Source organism: Petaurus breviceps, unplaced genomic scaffold (assembly GCF_028583685.1).
Source record: "Petaurus breviceps papuanus isolate PSGF00001 unplaced genomic scaffold, PetGlider_PUasm1.0 37, whole genome shotgun sequence".
Lineage (NCBI taxonomy): Eukaryota > Metazoa > Chordata > Mammalia > Diprotodontia > Petauridae > Petaurus > Petaurus breviceps.
This window is the reverse complement of record NW_027186296.1, coordinates 71,049,705-71,057,405: the sequence shown is the minus strand read 5'-3', so window position 1 is coordinate 71,057,405 and position 7,701 is coordinate 71,049,705. Positions and strand designations below refer to the sequence as shown.

Below are 7,701 nucleotides of genomic sequence, written 5' to 3'. Positions count from 1 at the left end.
AAGAACTATGGAGTCTGAATTCAGATCAAAGTATATTATTTTCACTTTTTTTGCTTTTTGTAGCTTTTCCCTTTTGTTCCACTTATGTCACAACATGACTAATGTGGCAATGTTTTCATGATTGCACATGCATAACATATATCAGATTGCTTTGCCATCTTAGGGGTGGAGGATGAAGAAAAATTTGGAACTCAAACTCTTATAAAATGAATATTAAAAACTACCTTTACAGGTAATTGGAAAAAATTAAATATTATATACATACGTGTGTGTATGTGTATATATATATTTTTTTTCTCTAGGCAATGGAAAACTGTTATAAATCTTCAAATAAGGTGGTATTAGATTTTAAGGTTTATGACTGTAATTATCTAAGCTTTATATATCTACCAACATTTAGCATAATCTTCTATACACAGTAGTTATTTAGTATAGCATGAACATGACATAGAATACCAATTCTTCTCTCTAGGATGATTCTGGCTTGTCTACCTCATCTATTCCCATGCTGGCAGGGTCAGGAGTTCCAAAGGGGGTGATTTACACTGTTATAACTCTCAGAATCCTAGGGATAACCTTATTTTGTGTAAGCTACATGTCTGCTATTCATAACTCTAGCTCCTAAGGGCCTGACAAGGTTCTTCCTCTTTAAACAAATCCCCCAATATGACAGGATTAACTTTTAATCATGAAAAATCTATTCAGCATGAAAATGAAAGTAAGAATAATTATACTAAATAATTCACCTAAAAACCTGTGTCCCTCCCTACCACGAATATACATAGTGTCCATGGGCACACGTATTCAGAAATCTAGCTGAGAAACACAGGAGTAGAGAATTCCAGGTGCGGAGGGAAGTTCATACCTCTGGACTGCAGGCCTTCAAGGCTGTGATCTCCTAAGGGAATGGTCTGGACTATGCATTGGCTGATAAGCAATCTTTTAGCCTCTTTTGGGCTTCTCTAATTTCTTGCTTGCTAGAGCTGCTTCTTGGCTGGCTGCTACTCTGAGGCTGCTGGGAAAAAAAATAGCTTTGTTAGTACAAACAGAAAATCTGAACCTGAGGTCTACAGAGCTATTCAGGTATGCTCCCTTGACTGTGCTCTGTGGCAACATTAGCTCTCTCAATGAAACAGTTCCCCTTCAGAGCTATTCAGATCTGCTGACTGAAGTATGAGGATATCTCATTCTCAAGATTTAGATGGAAGTAAAAAATAAGGAAAATTGTCATTTTCTTTCCCCAAACAGCACTTCAAACAACTTTTCTTTTCATCCAATGAGCTTCTGAGAAGAGCAGGGCTTTCCCTCAATCAGATCAGCTCCCAGCACCAGCTGCAAAGTCACTCTTGTTCCACTCAAATGGGATTAGCTCAAATCAGTCACTCTTTTTTACTCAGCCTGAAACAAACAGCTTAGTTTCTTTTTTTTTTTAAAGCAATTGGGGTTAAGTAACTTGCTCAAGGTTACATGGCCAGTTATTATTTCTGGGTGAATCTGAGCCCGGATTTGATCCAGGTCATCCCGACACTGGAGCCGGAGCTCTGACTCGCTGAGCCACCTGGCCGCCCCTAAGCAATCGGGGTTAAGTAACTTGCTCAAGGTTACACAGCCAGGTGTTTCTGGGTAGGTGCTAAGTGTCTCAGTCCAGGAGTCGATCTCCAGGTCTTCTCAACACTGGAGCCAGTACTCTTACTCGCTGTGCTACCTGGCCGCCCCTTAGTTTCTTTTTCTAATATATATCTATGTCTCTTCTGACAGGTGAACTCTTCCTCATCATCTTCTATCTCCACTTATTGACCAACCTCTGTATCTAAGTAGGTTCTCTGTGTAAAGTAACTCATCTTTAACTTACAGTGAGGAAACAAAAATTCAAATTTTTTTCATACACATGTTGTTTTTGCTCATTTGTGTCCACCTCTTCATGACCTCATTTAGGATTTTCCTGGCAAATCTAGACTCATTTGTCATTTCCTTCTCCAGCTCATTTTATAGCTGAGGAAGCTGAAGCAAACAGTTAAATGACTTGCCCAGGGTAACACATCTAGTAAGCATGTAAGATCAGATTTGAATTCAGGAAGATGAGCCTTCCTGACTCCAGACCTTGCAAGTCTATGTGTTGCAACACATGGCTCATAGACATGACAATTTGTCCAATATAAATTTATCACAAAGGTAGCATACATTTCTAATGATTAGGATTTTCCTACTATCATTTCCAAATTCTTCGAAATAGTTGCATGTAAATGATCTGCTGGAAAACAAGATATTTAGTACAGCTTTGCCTTGAATTACTTTTTTTTCCTCTAAGAACTACTTTCTTCCAGGTCCTTCTAGAACTATTCACATTTTTGTTCTTTTCTATGTTTAAAATTATCCACATCTGAAAGGGGAAGCTCATTTCTTTAATACATATTTGTTTTTTAATATAATGATTTTTAACAACAAAATGGTATCATAGGAAAACTAATACAATAAGATATTGGACCACTTTGCTTTATCATATAAGCTCTAAATAAGCACTACTTCTCTTCTTTAAGTATACATATTACTTAAGATTCTATGCCCAATCATCTTATTTTCTCTGTACTGTCTTCCTTGGTGATCTCATTCATTCCCATGACCTCAAATTTCAACTCCAGTGAAAACTCACAAATTTACATCTCTAATCACTGGCTTCCTTGCTTTTCCTAGCACCACACTCTACCTCTCAGCTCTGGGCATTTTCCCTAGCTATTTCCCAAGACTCCAACTATCTCCCTTCTCATCTGTACTTCCTGGCTTCCCTGGTTTCCTTCAAATCTGATCTAAAGTATACCTTCTTCAAAAAGCCTTCCTCACTCCTCAATCTTAGCATATTTCCGCTTATATTCTCTCCAGTTTATCCTGTCTATATTTTGCTTATATGCAGTTGTTTGTTTATACAGTCAGCCTCCCTCATTAAATGGGAACTCTTAGAGGGTGAGGACTGTTTTGGGTTCATTTTTGTTTTTGTTTTGTTCTGTTTTTCCTTTCTTTGTGCCCCCAGTGTTTAGTACCTTACACTACAGTAGGTGTTTAATAGATGCTCATCAACTGGATAACTCTACCTCACTTAGCTGAGTTCCCACACCCTCAACTGTCTTCCACATAATTTCACCAGGTGTTCGGCCAAACTCAACTTGTCCAAAATTTAACTTATCATCTTTATCCCTAAATCACCTCCATTTCTGACTTCTCTTTTTGTATTAGAGGCATCACTATTTTCCCTATGATTCCTTAATTCCCCACAATCACCAGTTGCCACTGTTCTGTTGATGATTCCTTCACAGTGTCTCTCAAATACATGAATGCACAAATATATACATACATATGCACATACATATAATTCTCAGTTGTTCTGACCCTGAATTAAGCCTCATTTCCTCTGTCCTAAATTATTACTGCTATCAACTATATCTGACTTTCCTGACTCTGGTCTCCTCCCTCAGACCGTTGTTGTACACCACCATCTGTTATACCACAATTGCTTTGATTTTCCTAAAGTTAAGTTTAAAAAAAAAGTGTTTCTTCTATTCTCAAAAACCTGTCTTTCACCTTTAAGTCTTCTAAGCTTTTGTATCTATAAAGTATTTCAAGATTTTGTCTGAAGAATGGAATATAGGTTCCCTGCTCCTGCTACCTGGCCGGTCCGCCGCCGCCATGCTGCCCACCATCCTGCTCCGGAGCTGTGGCCTCTACCTGCTTCGCCAAGCCGGAGGGGTCCGGGTCCCAGCCCCTCCGATCCCCCTCTGCCTTCCCCCTCCCCCTCGGCCCCTCTGGCCGGCGCCTATGCCGAGGCCGCCCAGGGCCCCACCATCACCATCATCTAGGGTCAGATGTCCTTCAAATTTGCCTCCCTGACACAGGTGTATTTCGACAGGGCCACTGAGAAGCAGGTGGATGTCCCAAGCCAGAGCGGGGCCTTTGAGATCCTCGCTGCTCACGTTCTCACCCTGGAGGTGCTGAAGCCGTCACCATGCATGCCGAGGATGGCACCACCACCAAGTATTTTGTGAGCAGTGGTTCTGTCATAGTGAATGCCGATTCCTCGGTGTAGCTGCTGGCAGAAGGAACCGTGACTCTGGTCATGCTGGACCTGGCTACCGCCAGATCCAACCTGGAAAAGGCACACTTAGACCTATAGGGCGCATCAGTTGAGGCAGCCGGGTCGAAGTTCAGATCCTGATAGAAGCCAGTGAAGCTATGGTGAAAGCGCTGTAATTGTGGGCTGAGGAGACGAACCCTTGGAGTCGTCCAAAGATGGCATGACCATTCTGCTCCAGGGCAATCACCCTGAGCTGAGGAGACAAAATACCCAGGAAGGAAGAAGATGCCTACTCCCCCTCAACCCTCCTTCCTGCCTACCCCCCTGACCTTCACCCCCAGATTAAAAACCACTAGGGTTCTGGACTTTAAAAAAAAATGAGTTCCTTGAAGCAGGTACTGTTAAATTTTATTTTTTATCCTTAACACCTCGAATAATGTTGTATACATAAAGTAAAAGGCTTAATTAATATTTGTTATGGATTGAAGTATTAACACCTTGGATATAGTCATTTGTTAAATGCTTGGGGGCAAGTAGGCGTCCCAGTGAATCCGGTACTGGGCTTGGAATCAGGAAGACATTCCTAAATTAAAATATGGCCTCAGACACTTACTAGCTATATGAACCTGTGCAAGTCACTAAACCTGTTTGCCTCAATTTCCTCATGTGTAAAACGAGTTGGAGAAAGAAATGGCAAACTACTCCAGTATCTTGACCAAGAAAACTCCAGATGAGGTCACAGTCAGACACTACTGAAAAAATCACTTAACAGAGCCAGAGAGCATTAAATGTTTTCTGAATGTATGTTCTGACCAAACTTTTTTTTTTTTGCCTTGAACAAACAAAGCTTTTTAAATTCTCATACTTTCAACTTTCTGCTTAACTCTTTGCACTCTGGCTTCTTAACTCATTATTTAACTGAGACAACTCTCTCCAGTTACCAACGATCACTTAATTGCCAAAGCTAATGACATTTTCTCAATTGCCTTCCTCCTCCTCCTGCTGTTGCTGCAGATCTTAGGATAGATAGCTAATATACTATCTTGGCGATTTCCCAAATTGCTTAACCTTGGAGCCTATGATTATTTGAACAGCCTCTACAAAGTGATTCTTCAGGGATTGAAACTGTGTAATGATGATTTCCCTTTGTATAACTCTTTAGAGTTTCCAAAGCCCTGTCCAGTACATTATCTCAGTTAATACTGACAACATTGAGGTAAGCAGGATTATTGGTATCATCCCCTTTTTAAAGATGAGGAAAATGAGACTAAGTGAGGTTAAATGACTTGTCCAAGGTCAAAGAGCTTCTATTTGGCAAAATAGGGAAAATAAAAAACCATGGATCTCTTTATCTAACTCAGTCTTTCATCTTTTCTTTATTCAGTTAGCTACTCCTTCCAGATCTAACACTTGCTAAAAAAATTATCACCTGGGTAGAAAAACAAAACAAAACATTGAGAGAGTTCTAAAAGGTGATCTTTCCCTCCAGGGAGAAGAAAAATACTTTATCTAACCATGCATTCAGAAATATGAGTATGTCAAAGGTATTTATCTGCATGGGTGATTTGGAATGAGAAAGAGAGCACAGGTCAAGTAAGAAACAGTTGTCACTCTCTTCATCTTTTACCATTTTACAAAGGTCTGGGTAAGAGGTACTGGGAAAAGGTGTGATTGTTATTTCGCCAAGAATATATTGAGTTTTACTGTCGGTGGCACAAAGGTTACATCTGCATGATTCTGAGCATCTGCTTGGGAAGTAGAAAGTTCAGTTGAATTGGTTGGGAGAGAGTTGATCATAATGATCACAACAAATTGGCTGCTATAGTCACTTTCAGCCCTGGTGAATTGAAACAAATGAGTCAATCTTTCATTCAAGCTGGATGATTGTAGGACCATTAGGATACCCATATTCTGTCAATTAGGCATACCATTTGATTAGCTTGAAGCTTCAGTTGAAGAACAGTTGATCCCTATGTCTATGTGGAAAAGTGAAAAGAGTGCTGGACTTGGAATTAGGAAGACATGGGTTTGTGTTCTCCCTAAAACTTTTACTAGTTGTGTGACCCTTAGCAAATTTCTGAGCCTCTGTTTTCTTATCTATAAATGGGGATAATAATATCAGTTCACAGAGTAGGGGCTAAGGACAAATGAGATAATATATAAAGCAAATGAGATAATGCATATTTCAGAGACAAGAAGTCTTCATTATGACACATGGGGGAGGGGGTGGAGCCAAGATGGCGGCGTAGAAGCAGGAAAATTCTGTATGTCCCTGCATAACCACCTCAAATACCTATAAAAATGACTCTAGGGAGTGGCCAGGTGGCTCAGCGAGTAAGAGCACTGGCTCCAGTGTCGGGATGACCTGGATCAAATCCTGGCTCAGATACTCAGCACCACACCCAGAAATAACTGGCCGTGTAACCTTGAGCAAGTTACTTAACCCCTATTGCTTAAAAAAAAAAATGACTCTAAACAAACTTTAGGGCTACAGAACCTACAAAGTGACAGAGAAAAACCAACCTCCCACTGAAGTCAATCTTTCACAATATATCCACAATGGAAATGTTTTGCTTATACACATGTATACCCTATATTGAATTCCTTATCTTCCCAGTAAGTATGGGTGACAAGGGAGGAAGGGGGAGAATCTGGAATTCAAACTTTTAAAATCAAATGTTTAAAAAATATATATTATTATTATTATTTTTACATGCAACTGGGAAATAAGATATGCAGTCATGGAGTATAGAGATTCATCTTGCCCTACTGGAAAGTCGGAGGAGGCATGGGGGAGGATATAGGAGAGAGCAGATTTGGGGAGGGGGGCTATACAGTGGGATTACTGTTTTGGGGTGGTGGGTAGGGGAAAGATGGAGAGAAAATTTATAACTCAAAATCTTGTGGAAATGAATGATGTAAACTAAAAATAAACATAAAATTTAATTTAAAAAAAAAGAAGTCTTCATCACCCTTCGGCCAGATGTCTGTCCTTTATACCATGCTGACTCTCAAGGAATGTTTTATTGTCCCTATTTGCAAATAAGGAAACTGAGTGACACAGAGATCAAGTGACTTTCCAAGCTCATATTGGCTAGCAAAATATATCCAGAACTCAAATCCAGTTGTTCTGACTCTAAATCTAACCCTTTTTCCATTACTCCACCTCGCCTCTCCGTTATGCCAACATATTTCTACCAGCCTCCCCATTGTGCTCGTACAATGATACTCTTCTTGGGCTTCTCTGAAAGCAGTAGAAAGGAAAGGAAGAAGCATTTATTAAGGACCTGCTATGTGTCCAACACTGTGCTAAGCATTTTACAAACCTTATCTACTTGGATCCTCACAATAATCCTAGGAAACAAGTGCTATTATGATCCCCATTTTTACAAAGGAAACTGAGATAAGCAGCAATTAAACGAATTGCTTAGGAACACACTGCTAAGATGTACCTGAGGCTACATTTGAACTCAGGTCTTCTCATTCTAGGCCCATCTCTCTGTTCACTGCACCACCTAGATACCTCTAAGTTCCTTGTCATTTTAAAGTCAGGTAATAACTAAGGGAACCATTGCCATGAGACAGCCCATTCTCTAATGAGGAGTGCTGAGTTATTTTTAAATGATTATCACCCTGAG

The 7,701-nt window shown here is 40.1% G+C and overlaps 1 pseudogene; it reads left to right on the top strand.

The window, feature by feature from the left end:
* The first annotated feature begins 3,678 nt into the window (after positions 1-3,678).
* On the top strand, positions 3,679-4,239 carry LOC138168615 (ATP synthase subunit delta, mitochondrial-like; annotated as a pseudogene).
* The last annotated feature ends 3,462 nt before the right edge of the window (positions 4,240-7,701 follow it).